The following is a 12,530-nucleotide window of genomic DNA, read 5'->3' as shown; positions in this document are numbered from 1 at the left end:
ACTGACCATGGAACCAATTTCCACTGATCCCTAAGTCATAAAACTTTACAATTACCCTGAGTTCATTAATAATGTATTACAGTTCTCATTCTCAATCAGATTTTAATCAGACCCATGTCTCACAGGAAGGTTGACAAGTAAGCCACAAAATTATCCATATAAATGTCAAGATTTATTTTCCTAACATAAATGATCTAACCTAGTCAAGCATAGTTAATGATAAAATCACTTTCTCTGAGATTACCATTGACCTGACTGTCATACCCATTTTGGCCTTATATCTCAACCTCTCTGATGGTGGAGGTTATGGATATCGTCCACATAAATAGACGAACTTATATGAGTCATGTTAATTTTTATATTAAAAAAACGTAAAACCATGAATACATATAATACTGCTTATTACTTGTTTGAAATATGCACAAAACCAAATGGTTCAATTTATTTCATGCGAATGAGATAAATATTAAGAAGGAAAAAATATGTTAAAACAGTAATTTTAGTTGTAGACATCTCAGGCTGCCATCTTTGCCAAAATCATAATGACAAATTTCTACTTTAAGTACAGAATCTCAGAATACTTCCAAATAGGGAATTATGTATGAAGACATTCTAAAAAGTAACTGCTTTGGAAAACAAAAACATAATCTTGCATCTACACTGCACTTTGTCCACATTCTGTGAATAAAGGCATTTGGGATTTTAATAATGAAGGATGTATATAATACATCTGAGTATTTAATACTTCAGAGTTCTTGTGCTGTCTACTCATTGTTATACTATCTACCCATTCTTGATGTATTTTGATCATGCCATAACTTGAAAAACATCTATGATTTTCTCCACTATAAGTATATGAATTCTTAGTTTTCTAGAAAGGTAACACATTAAATAACTGATTATATAAACATTTATCAATTTATGAAAATGTATGCAAGAGTATAATTTATTTGCTTTGGGAAGATTGATGGAGATAAACAGATAAATAGATGTAAGATAAACAAATGCAGATGAGGTTTCAGAAACAACATATTGATTGGGAAATACTAGACTATCTTTCAAGCCCGTAGTGAAGAATTTTAATATCTTCTGCCAACTTTTATATACCGTCTGTCTTAATAAAAACGCATTGTTTAGAGTAGCTTCCCTTCTGGGCATAAACAGACAAATTTGTTGATACAATTCTGACAGCTCCATTGAAGGAGAGAACAGAATTGCATTCATTTATTCAATTTCCACAGTATTAGACTCACAAACCTTTAAAAGAGGAAGAAAACTTTTTAATATAGATAATTGGAACAAAAAATCAGTATTGTATAATTTTACTTCATCAGATAAATAAATCAGGATGGATTAATCAAGAACTTAAAAAGTAAATATATTTTTCTTTCAATTGACTTATTTTATCTTAGATAAACAATTTAAATTTCACACTTCCTAAAGTTAAATTGATAATACTGATAGAAATCTACAGGGAATATTCAGTGCTATGACTCTACACATGACTGTTGAAGTTATGATACCATTTAGGATATTAGTAAAATCTTCTACATAATAATTTTCCTAGATGCATTAACTTGACTTCTATTCAATGTTTTAATAGTAATAGGGTATATACAATAAAAATCTGACACCACAAATATTATTTCATAATAATGACTACTACTTACTTAACCCTCTTTCCCTAATCATTTATATAATTTCCTTCAGTTAAAGTTATTTTATTTAATCTTATCTATTTTCTTTTCCTCCATTCACTGTAAATTCTTCAAGGAGATGCATATACCTGTGATACTGTGATTTATAATAAGAAATATACATTTGGTCCTCATCATGTTTCTGGCACATTCCTAAAACCCTTGGAATTCCCGAAGATGAGAGTGATAAACATGTCTCCTGTTATGTTAATGAGTTGACTTTGAAACCCACATAAAGATGGGAGCTAGCTGCCAGGGAGACCAACCAGGAATAGAAGGGTAGAACTTTCAATCCCACCCCCTGATTTCCAGGGAGGGGTCAGGGCCCAGAAGTTGAATTCAATCACCAACAGCCAATGATGTAATCAATATGCCTATGTGATGAAGCCTCCATAAAAAAACAAAAGGAGAGGATTCAGAAAGCTACTAGGATGGGGAACCAAAATGCCTCCACATGCCACATTCTAGGCTCCAAATTCCATGAAGGCAGAAGCTCCTTTTTTGTGGACCTCACTGTATGTATCTCTTCATCTGGTTGTTGATTTATATCCTTCAATATCCTTTGTAATAAATCAGTAATCTAGTGAGTAAACAGGTTTCCTGAGTTCTGCGAGCTGCTCTAGCAAATTAATCAAAACCAAAGAGGGGGTTGTGGGAACCTTTGACTTATAGCCAGTTGGTAAAATGTACAGGTTACAACCTGGACTTGTGATTAGCATCTTGAGTTGAAGGGAGTTGTTGGAACCTCCACTCTGTAGCCAGTTGGTCAGAAGCACACATATCAACTGAGCCCTTAACCTGTGGAATCTGCTACTATCTCTAGGTAGATAGTGTCAAAATTAAGTTGAACTCCATGATACCCATCAAAAGTCAGAAAACTGGTGGTGTGCAGAGAAAACCCCACAAACATTGCAATTGAGTGCAGAACCAATATAATACTTAATAAATAAACAGTTGCTTTTGTTGAGCCTGGTCTCTAATTATGCTTTCTTTTATGGATTTTATTTAAAAACACTGTCACAATATAGTACTTCCATATATTTGTATAATATATGCTAGTAGAATTGATATTTCTACCACTTCATGTAAAGATGTTACTTCGTAATTAATTTATTAAAGTTGTATATTTTATAGGCTGCCTGCTGATATATATTACCAAAACATAAATGACCCATATATGCCAAAAGTCTTTTATAAAAGACTACATACTATTAGAAATATCTTTGTTTTTAAATTTTTAAAAAAATGCTTACAAGGAAAACATTTATATTTCTAAACCTCAGTTGATCACTGTTAAAAATCAGTTAATATCTCATGGCTAATCCAGGGCTCAACCCAAATGACATACAAACTATTCTAGCTGCAGGGGAAAGGATGATACTATTCTATTCTGGTCTTCTCTCTTAAAAGCCCTCCGAAGATTCTGGAAACTTGCACAATGAATCAATCAGTCAACCTCTAAAACAGATTCTTTGTCACTGCAAAGCAAGTCCATTTGTTAAGACAATTGCCCTTTGTTTATATGAATTTAAAACACAAGAATTAACACAAGTGAATTGTACTCGAGTGTTAGAGACAAACTGGTTGCAATTATTAGGTAAAGGCTGCCCTTATAATCAATCCACCTCATCTCCTTTAGAATGTGAAATAACTTTCACTCAGATCACCCACATTAAGTGTGGGCTTGCTCCCACAACAGTAACACCGGACTAGGAAAGTAGAAGTGATATTTCATTAATGTCACTTTTTAAGATATAAACATGATCTGCACTAGAAACTATTTTGTCAAAATATCCCCCTCATTCTAGTGTATTCTATTGTTTGGTATGCAGTTTTAAGCCTAATGCCTCTTAACTGGCTTAAAACTAGTATACTAGTAAGTGCCCTGAGTGTTATACGCAACTAATGAATCATTGACCACTATATCAAAAACTAATAATGTACTATATGTTGGCTATTGAATTTAAATTAGAAAAAAAAAATAGTATACTAGGTCCTTTTCCTATCTAAACTAATATTCTCCCTAATTTAAATGTCATGGATGGGGAAATCATAATTTGTACCAAATTCCCAAAGCTGTAAAAATATAGAGGGGTTTTACTTCCCTTCAAACATCTATAATTTAACTACAAATGTCCAGCTTTTAAATTTGTCAGCATTTTCATGATATTAAATGTAGGTGAATGTCTCTATCTCAATGAGTGTTTGAAAGCTTAAGAATAATTCTCAAAATAAAATTAGTATTTTAGGAGAAAAACCTACAGCACACAGCATTCTAAAAAGTAGAAGGAATGTGAATCAAGAAAGTAAGCATTCTGGCAATTAAGGAGTGTGGATTGCTGGGACCAGGGAAAGTTCTGGTCATGGTACACAAATTGCAGGCAATATCTTCCCAGGGCAAGTAGAATCCCTGTATGGGGGATTTACTGAATTGTCAGGATGCTGAGAGCATTATAATCAAACATTAAAGAAATGAATTAGTCTAGGAAATGTCATTTGATCTGTTAACTGGTGAACAGAAGACAGTGGTAAATAAATAAACACTAGGGTTGCCACGAAGCTGGAAGCTATGACAAAGACTAAAAGTAAAAGCAACAAGACCTGGAAAATCACTGGGGTAACAGGCACCCCAAACCCTGACATGACTATTGCTGAGGCTGTATTCCAACTCAGCCAGAGTTTTCTTGCTATAATTGTAACGTCCATAGTCCCATCAAATTTTCCCAACCAAAAGGAATATACAAATGAATGATCACTGTGTTTTAACCTAGCCAGAACAAGGATACATGACTTTCTGTGTGATTTTGAACAGGTTGCTTAAAATGGAATAAGGCAAATTCCCAATTTCTTTTTTTTTTTCTTTTTAATTTGTTTTTTTTTTTTTTTTAAGATTTTATTTATTTATTTGAGAGAGAGAGAATGAGAGACAGAGAGCATGAGAGGGAGGAGGGTCAGAGGGAGAAGCAGACTCCCTGCTGAGCAGGGAGCCCGATGTGGGACTCGATCCCGGGACTCCAGGATCATGACCTGAGCCAAAGGCAGTCGCTTAACCAACTGAGCCACCCAGGCACCCAAATTCCCAATTTCTTAAAGGAAGAGAATCTAATAGGATAACTGAAATACGCCCAGTAAATTTAAGGTAATGGTATAGCTCCATCTAATTCTCTCCTTTGATCAGAATTATTCAATGATGTTTTCATATTCCCAGAACACAATTCAAATATCTCAACAAGGAACTCAAGTCCTTCTATAATGTCTTCTTTAACAGCCTGTCCATACTCACTTCACACTGCCCACTTCATATAACTGATGTAGTCACATTAAATTATTGCATTCATTCTTCTTTTGCTGTATCTGCCTTTGCTTTTGCTACTTCCCACAGCTCTAAACAAGCATATTTACCTTCTCCTTCAAGGACCAATTCAATATAGATTTCCAATAAAGTAACATTTCTATACCTCTCTCCCTTCTCCCTCCCTCCAGATAAAAGAAATTTCTCCTTCCTCTCACCTCTGGATCTAACCCTTCCTATGTCTTATGGAACACCTGACTCCATGTGTCTTCCCTTCTCCTATTTTTTTCTTTTGTCATATTCTCCTCCTCCATTATTTCATTCACAATTTTTAAGATTCTTATATGAATTTAATCAGGCATTAACAAGAAAAGGATTAAACTTTCCATTTGTACCTTAGGCACAAGCAATTTCCTTTGTTCTTTCTAGTTGTACTACTGCCATATACATTTGGCATAAATTTCAGTTGTTTTCTTTTTTCCTTTTTTTTTTTTTTTTTGCATATCATAGATCACATATGGAAATAAAAAGACAGGAAATACATGTGGGAATAAAAAGAGAATGATAGCAGAGATTTTTGTCAAAATCTTAAAAAATCAGTTCTTCGGACAGACATGACAAGGGCTGAGACCAGTGAACACAGCATTGATACTGAAAGAGCAATAAGACTGTGTGAGCCTACTGGAAAACAACCCATAACAGTGAAATTTAGTTCAAAGTGCTGAACTGCAAATGAAGGCTTTGTCTAAGTTATGAAATCTTGCTCAAAATCTATTGTTTTATAAACTTCCACCACATGTGGGTGAACATAAACACATGCTCGTATATGTGCACACATACACGTATACTCACACATGAATACAGAAAGATACATATATATATAATTCTGTAAATATATATTATTCTGCATAAATGTAATTTTGTTTTAATCCAGTATAATTCTGTGTGTGTGTATATATACACACATGATATATAATATACAATTATATATATATAATTCTGTGTGTGTGTGTGTGTGTGTAATGGCAATTTGTAGACTTGTATGAGTGCTATCACATGTCAACACTCTCAGTAGTTGGGTGAATGAGTGGTTTAGTCCTAAAGTGGAGAGATTTGAGCCATGGGCCAGAGCACACACTAAGTCCCTAGTACCCAGGAAATGAGTTGCCAAGCATTAAAAGGGTTATGTGTGTGTATATGTATATATGTATATGTATGGATATATACATACTGAATTAATAAAGGAAATCCCGTAGGTTTTCGTCTTTAATTTTCTGACCATATTCTTCTTTATATTGTAATATTCCATCCACATGTAGCTCACCAAAAATATAGTAAGGTCTTTGTGGATCAGAAATGCATTAGATTTGATTTTATGTTCCCTATAGTGCAACATAGAGAGCCTTTCAAATAGAAAATATTAATTAAAAACATAATACTAAATAAATAAAAATGGGAGAGAAATAAAGAGGCAAGTCATGGGAATGGCTGATGAGCTTTCTGATGGTGTGTCGTAACTCCAAATCATTCGAAAGACATTATAGCATTATACCCATTATAGAATCCAGAACATGAAGCTGTTATCCCCAACATCCTTTTCTTATACTTACTTTTTTTTTTTTTAAGATTTTATTTATTTATTTTTAGATAGAGAGAAAGAGCAGGAGGGTAGGGCAGAGGGAGAGAGAAAAAGAGTCTCAAGCCAGTCGACTCTGTGCTAAGTGCAGAGTGCAACAAGGGGCTCAATCTCACAATCCTGAGATCAGGACCTGAGCTCATGACCTGAGATCATGATTTGAGCTGAAACCAAGAGTCAGCCACTTAACTGATTGCACCACCCAGGCACCCCATCTTCCACTTACTCTTAAATCTTGGGAAATTAGACTAACATCTCTACGCTGCTGATTTCTGATTTGTGAATTGGGGATAACAATATTAATCCCTTATAAATTATAAGAATAAAATGCTCCAACAGATAAAAAGTATAGCAAAGAACCTAGTATATAGTAAGTATTCAATGGCATTTATTCACTTATGTATTATTATTATTTTTCAAGATTTTATTTATTTATTTGAGAGAGAGAGAATGAGAGACAGAGAGCATGAGAGGGAGGAGGGTCAGAGGGAGAAACAGACTCCCCGCTGAGCAGGGAGCCCGATACAGGAACCGATCCTGGGACTCCAGGACCATGACCCAAGCTGAAGGCAGTTGCTTAACCAACCAAGCCACCCAGGCGCCCCTCACTTACATATTATTAGCACAAGCTTTGTGGAGTACTATTCCATAGATAATATTTTACGCTTATTTCTTGTCCTTAAAAATAATTTGTACATGATTAAACATGTATTTTTTAGGATGTAAGAAATAAATACTAATATAGTTTTTAATAATATTTCAAGACAGTCTCTTCAATAAATGGTACTGAGCTAAATGGATATTCACATGTAAGAATGAAACTGGACCCATACTTACACCACTCACAGAAATTAACTTGAAAAGAATTAAAGACTTAAATGTAAGACCTGAAACCATGAAACTCTTAGAAGGAAATACAGCAATAAAGTTCCTTGGCATGGTCTTGGTAATAATTTTCTGAATATGACACATAAAGCATAAGCAATAAAAAAATAAAACAAAATAAAATAAAATAAACAAGTGGGACTGCACTAAACTAAAAATCTTCACAGCAAAAGAAACCATGAACAAAATGAAAACAAAACCTATGGAATGAAAAAAAAATTTGCAAATCATATATCTGATAAGAGGTTACCATCCAAAATATATAAATAACACATACAACTCTATCGCAAAAGTAAAACAACCTAATTAAAAATGGGCAAAGGGCCTGAATAAATAAATATTTCTCCAAAGAAGACATACAAAAGACCAATAGGTACATGAAAATATGCTCAACATCATTAGTTATTAGGCAAGTGCAAATTAAAACTACAATAAGATATTATCTCATGTCTGTTAGAATGACCATCATCAAAAAGACAAAAGATAACAAATGGTGGCATGGAGGTGGATAAAAGGGAACCATTGTGCACTGTTGTTGGGATTGTAAATTGGTATAGCCACTATATAAAACAGTATGGAGGATCCTCAAAAAATTAAAAATAGAACTACCATATGATCCAGTAATCCGCTTCTAGGAATATATCCAAAGAAAATGAAAAAAAAAGATATCTGTACCTCCATGTTCATAGCAACATTATTTATAATAGCTAAGACATGAAAACAACCTAAATGTCCAACAATGGATGAATGGATAAGTTGTGATACATACGCACACACACACACACACACACACACACCACATACACAATTATTCACCCATTAAAAAATGAGGAAATCCTACCCTTTGCAATGACATGGATGGGCCTGAAGGCGTTATGCTGAGTGAAATTAGTCAGACAGAGAAAGACAAGCATTGCATGATCTCACTTATATGTGGAATCTAAAAATAAAAAATAGTAACTCAGAAGAGTTTAGACCTGTGGTTACCGGAGGTGGAGGGGGAATTGGAAGATGATCAAAAGTTACAAACTGCCAGTTATAAGATGAGTAAATACTAGGGATGTAATATACAACATGACTACTGTAAGCTAAACTGCTGTATGATATATAGGAAAGTTGTTAGAGTAAATCCTAAGAGTTCTCATCACAAGAAGAATTTATTTTTCTTTATTCTTTCTTTTTTTCTTTTATTTTTATTGTATCTATGTGCAAAGATGCATGTTAGCTGAAACTGCTGTGGTAATAATTTCATAACATATGTAAATCAAACCACTATGAAATACACCTTAAACTTACATAGTGCTGAATGGCAATTATTTCTCAATAAAACTGGGAAAAGCTTTTAAATAGTTTTCATTTGTCATATTCTGGATTAGCAGAAATTCAGTATTTTTCTTTTGCTTCTCAACTTTGCATTATGAATCAAATAGAAGTACTTAATGAATAGGGTTGTATATCTCACACATACATTTTGTTATGATTAAAAAATAATCTGAGAGCATTTGAACTGCATATAGTAATTATGGTCTCAGCATCATAGTTTCTTAAAAGATCAAGGTTCATTTTCACAGTTTGAGTGAGTTTTTACTTTATTTTTGTGGTTTTGCCTTTTTGGTTAATGTACATTTTTAATATAGGAAACCATATTATGATTTCTAGTTCCTTTATATTTGTTGTGGATTATTTGAGCTAATCTATGTAGGAATATACATATTAGAACACAAAACTACAATTACCAGAGGAAAAGAATATAACATTTTGCTCCTAAATGTACTACACAAATGGTAGAAAAAATTAATGCAATTATATTCAATCCAGTCTTAAATTAATGTAAATTTTGTAGTGTTGAACGAAGTTGCATAGATTTGTACTGTCAACAGATATAAGTTGTAAAAAAGACCTAATGATGAGATTCCCAGAAAGCCAGAACTGTATTGCTTTATTTCTTAGACTACTCTAACATTATTATTTGATGTACCATGAAGTTTTAACTGCTTGTATATTTATCATTACCTGAAAATTAAATATTTTATAATATGAATTATCATCAGAACATATAACTACGCAAGTGCAAAAACAAAAAAAACATGCAATATACTATTTTTATAACATCACAATTTTTTACCTTCAATTTTTCACTTCACTTATTTCTTTGAATCCCATCTTTGTTAGTCTCTTTAATTAGATATTGAATAATTAAACTTTTGAAATACAGCCAGGCATAGTTCCCTAGTTGTCATGCTATCATATAGTCATCTTTAGACTGCAAATTTTGCTTTGTACAGCCAAGCACATATGTGATGATCTTTCTGACTGAACTGACCACTAATTACATAGATGAAACATAAATTAACTGCTCTATTATTATGATAGAAATCTAGGTATTTGAAAATACGTGGACAATAGCATGCCTAACTTTTTATGAATAATTGCCAATGAAGTGGGTAAGAATTTGCTTCTCAAATCAGTTCTAGAACTGTCTTGGTCTGACAATTCTAGCAATTTAAGAACAGACAGATTATTCAAATTCTCCATGTCTCAATTTTCTCATTTGTAAATTGAATAGATATTAATATCTAATCCATTATGCTACTGTGAGCAATAGACTACATAAATACTATGCTCAGTGACTGTGACTTGTACTACTCAAAAACTATTACAGTACCTTGTTATATTTCAATCAATTAAATATTCATATTAACAGAAAAGCAAATTTTTTTATATTTAAATAAATGTATGGCATCATTTGCTAATTATATAAGCAAAAGAGGTTAATTTGATTGTGTCAAAGTACAAATGGCCCAGTATTAATTTAGTGTTACCCTGACACCATTTACGACCAAGTGTATTAATTTCCTAGGATGCTATATTAAAGTACCATAAACTGGGTGGCTTAAAAACATGGGAAATTATTGAGTTACAGTTCTGGACTAGGTGTAAGGAAGGCTGATTTCTTGTCTGGTTGTGAGGAAAGAGCATTTCCCTCCCTTAACTTTTGGATGGCCATCTTTTCCCTGTGTCTTGTCACATGTCTTCTCTTTATTCATCTCCCTGTGTCCAGAGTTCCCCTTTTTATGAGGACATCAGTAATACTGGATTAGGGCCTACCCCAATGACCTCATTTTAACTTAATTGCCTCTGTAAGGACCCTATCTCAAAGTCACGTTCATAAGTGGTGGGCCTTAGGAGTTCAATGTATGCATTTTGTAGGGATGCAATTCAGCCCATAACACCAAGTATCTAAATGTTGATTTTCATTTCATTGACCATTTGGTCCTTTGTTACCTAAGAGATGAATGTTTCTTTATAATGAGAACTACCTTCAATTGATGGAATATTATGTGTTGTGCAATACTTTCATACTCTGTGAATTGGCCTCCACTCTATCACACTGCTCCTCAACTCCTTGTACCACATGCTCCCCAACTTGGACTCTCCTCTATATCTATGACTGCCCTTTCTCTGTCTCCCTCATTGACTCTCTTCTGCCTATAGTTAAATATACATATTGTCAAGGAAAGCCCCGTTTCTTTCTAGCAAATTCATGTGTTGTATATGCTAATTCACACTTCTGACTTTAAGCCAAAAGTACTAAAATTTTAATTGCCTGTGGAATATACCTGTTCCACAGGCATCTCAAACTTAAAATGCCCAAATGGGAATCCTCCTCCTTGTTCCCTCCTAATAGCTTGACTTAAATAGAGCTCAGTTAAATACATCATAATTATCCACTCACTATATCTGAAAGGTTAACATTATTAATTTCTCTCTCTCTTCCACCCAAACTGGTCACAATATTTGGTTGATATTACTTAAGGTGCTCCTCACATTTAGCCCATCACCAATGTCTGTATTACTGCTTCCTTAATCCTAGCCCTTCACATCTCTCCTATTCTCTCCTATATCTGCTATTATGCTGGTTTCCTGAAAGGTATACCTGCCCTAACTCTTGTTAATCTATTCTCTTCTCACTTCTCAAGAATGAAAGCTAACCATTCTCCTCTTTGAAAATGTAGTTTGGCTCTCCAATGACTAATTGGTAGAGTTAACACTGTTCACCTTGCCATACAAATAATTTCACAATTTAGTTCTATCTACCTTTGAATTCCCTGTGTCTCTGCCTCACCACATTGATTATAGTTTCCCAAGCTTGTTAAATTATTTATCTACCTCACTACTTTGGGCATGTATGAATATTCCCTTCACTGAGAAACATCCTTTCCACTTCATCATCCCTTCCTCTCCCTACCATCTATTTTTCACCCCACATCTCCTCCCTGTGAAAAATCCCTATACATCCTTCCAATATCATTTCACATAGAACCTTTTCAGGGAAGCCTTGCAAAGACTCCCCTAGAGAGTAAAATTTATCTCTCCTTTGGGTCCCTGTAGCTCTTCCTTCTCTGTCAGTACAGTGTAGATTATGGGCTATTTTACCTTCATATAATTATGCCTTTCATATTAGACTCTAAATTTTTTTTTAAGATTTTATTTATTTATTTGACAGAGAGAGAGATAGTGAGAGCAGGACACAAGCAGGGGGAGTAGGAGAGGGAGAAGCGGCTTCCCGCCAAGCAGGGAGCCTGATGCGGGGCTCGATCCCAGGACCCTGGGATCATGACCTGAGCCGAAGGCAGACGCTAAACGACTGAGCCACCTAGGTGCCCCTAGACTCTAAACTTCTTGAGGGGATTCTATTATAAAGACTAAGAGACTCAGAGACACCTAAGTTAAAATCCTGGCTTTGACAACTCTAAGTTGCTGACTTCTGAAATTCGTAAAAACTCTCTGAATATTAGTTGTCTTATATAAAAGTTGGGGACACTGATACATATATTTCCAGCTGAGGGGATGATTAAAATAGAGACAATCTAAAGTGTTTAGTGCATTCAAATATTATCATTAGAAGTAATGATATTATTGTCGCTATTGCTGCAAGTTCATGATTAAGGCAAGTCGTGCTCAAAAATAATTGCTTCATTAATAAATGTTTTTCACAACAACTTTATAAAATGGGCAA

At 34.0% G+C, this 12,530-nt stretch overlaps 1 protein-coding gene across 2 annotated transcripts in view; it reads right to left on the bottom strand.

Annotated features, from left to right (window-relative positions):
• Positions 1-12,530, bottom strand: part of EYS (EGF-like photoreceptor maintenance factor) — a 1,566,128-nt gene that overhangs the window by 1,213,275 nt on the left and 340,323 nt on the right. The window lies entirely within an intron of this gene.

The sequence above is a fragment of the Halichoerus grypus genome, chromosome 9, assembly GCF_964656455.1.
Source record: "Halichoerus grypus chromosome 9, mHalGry1.hap1.1, whole genome shotgun sequence".
NCBI lineage: Eukaryota > Metazoa > Chordata > Mammalia > Carnivora > Phocidae > Halichoerus > Halichoerus grypus.
Note: the sequence above shows the minus strand (reverse complement) of the source record. Positions and strands in the feature narration are given on the sequence as shown.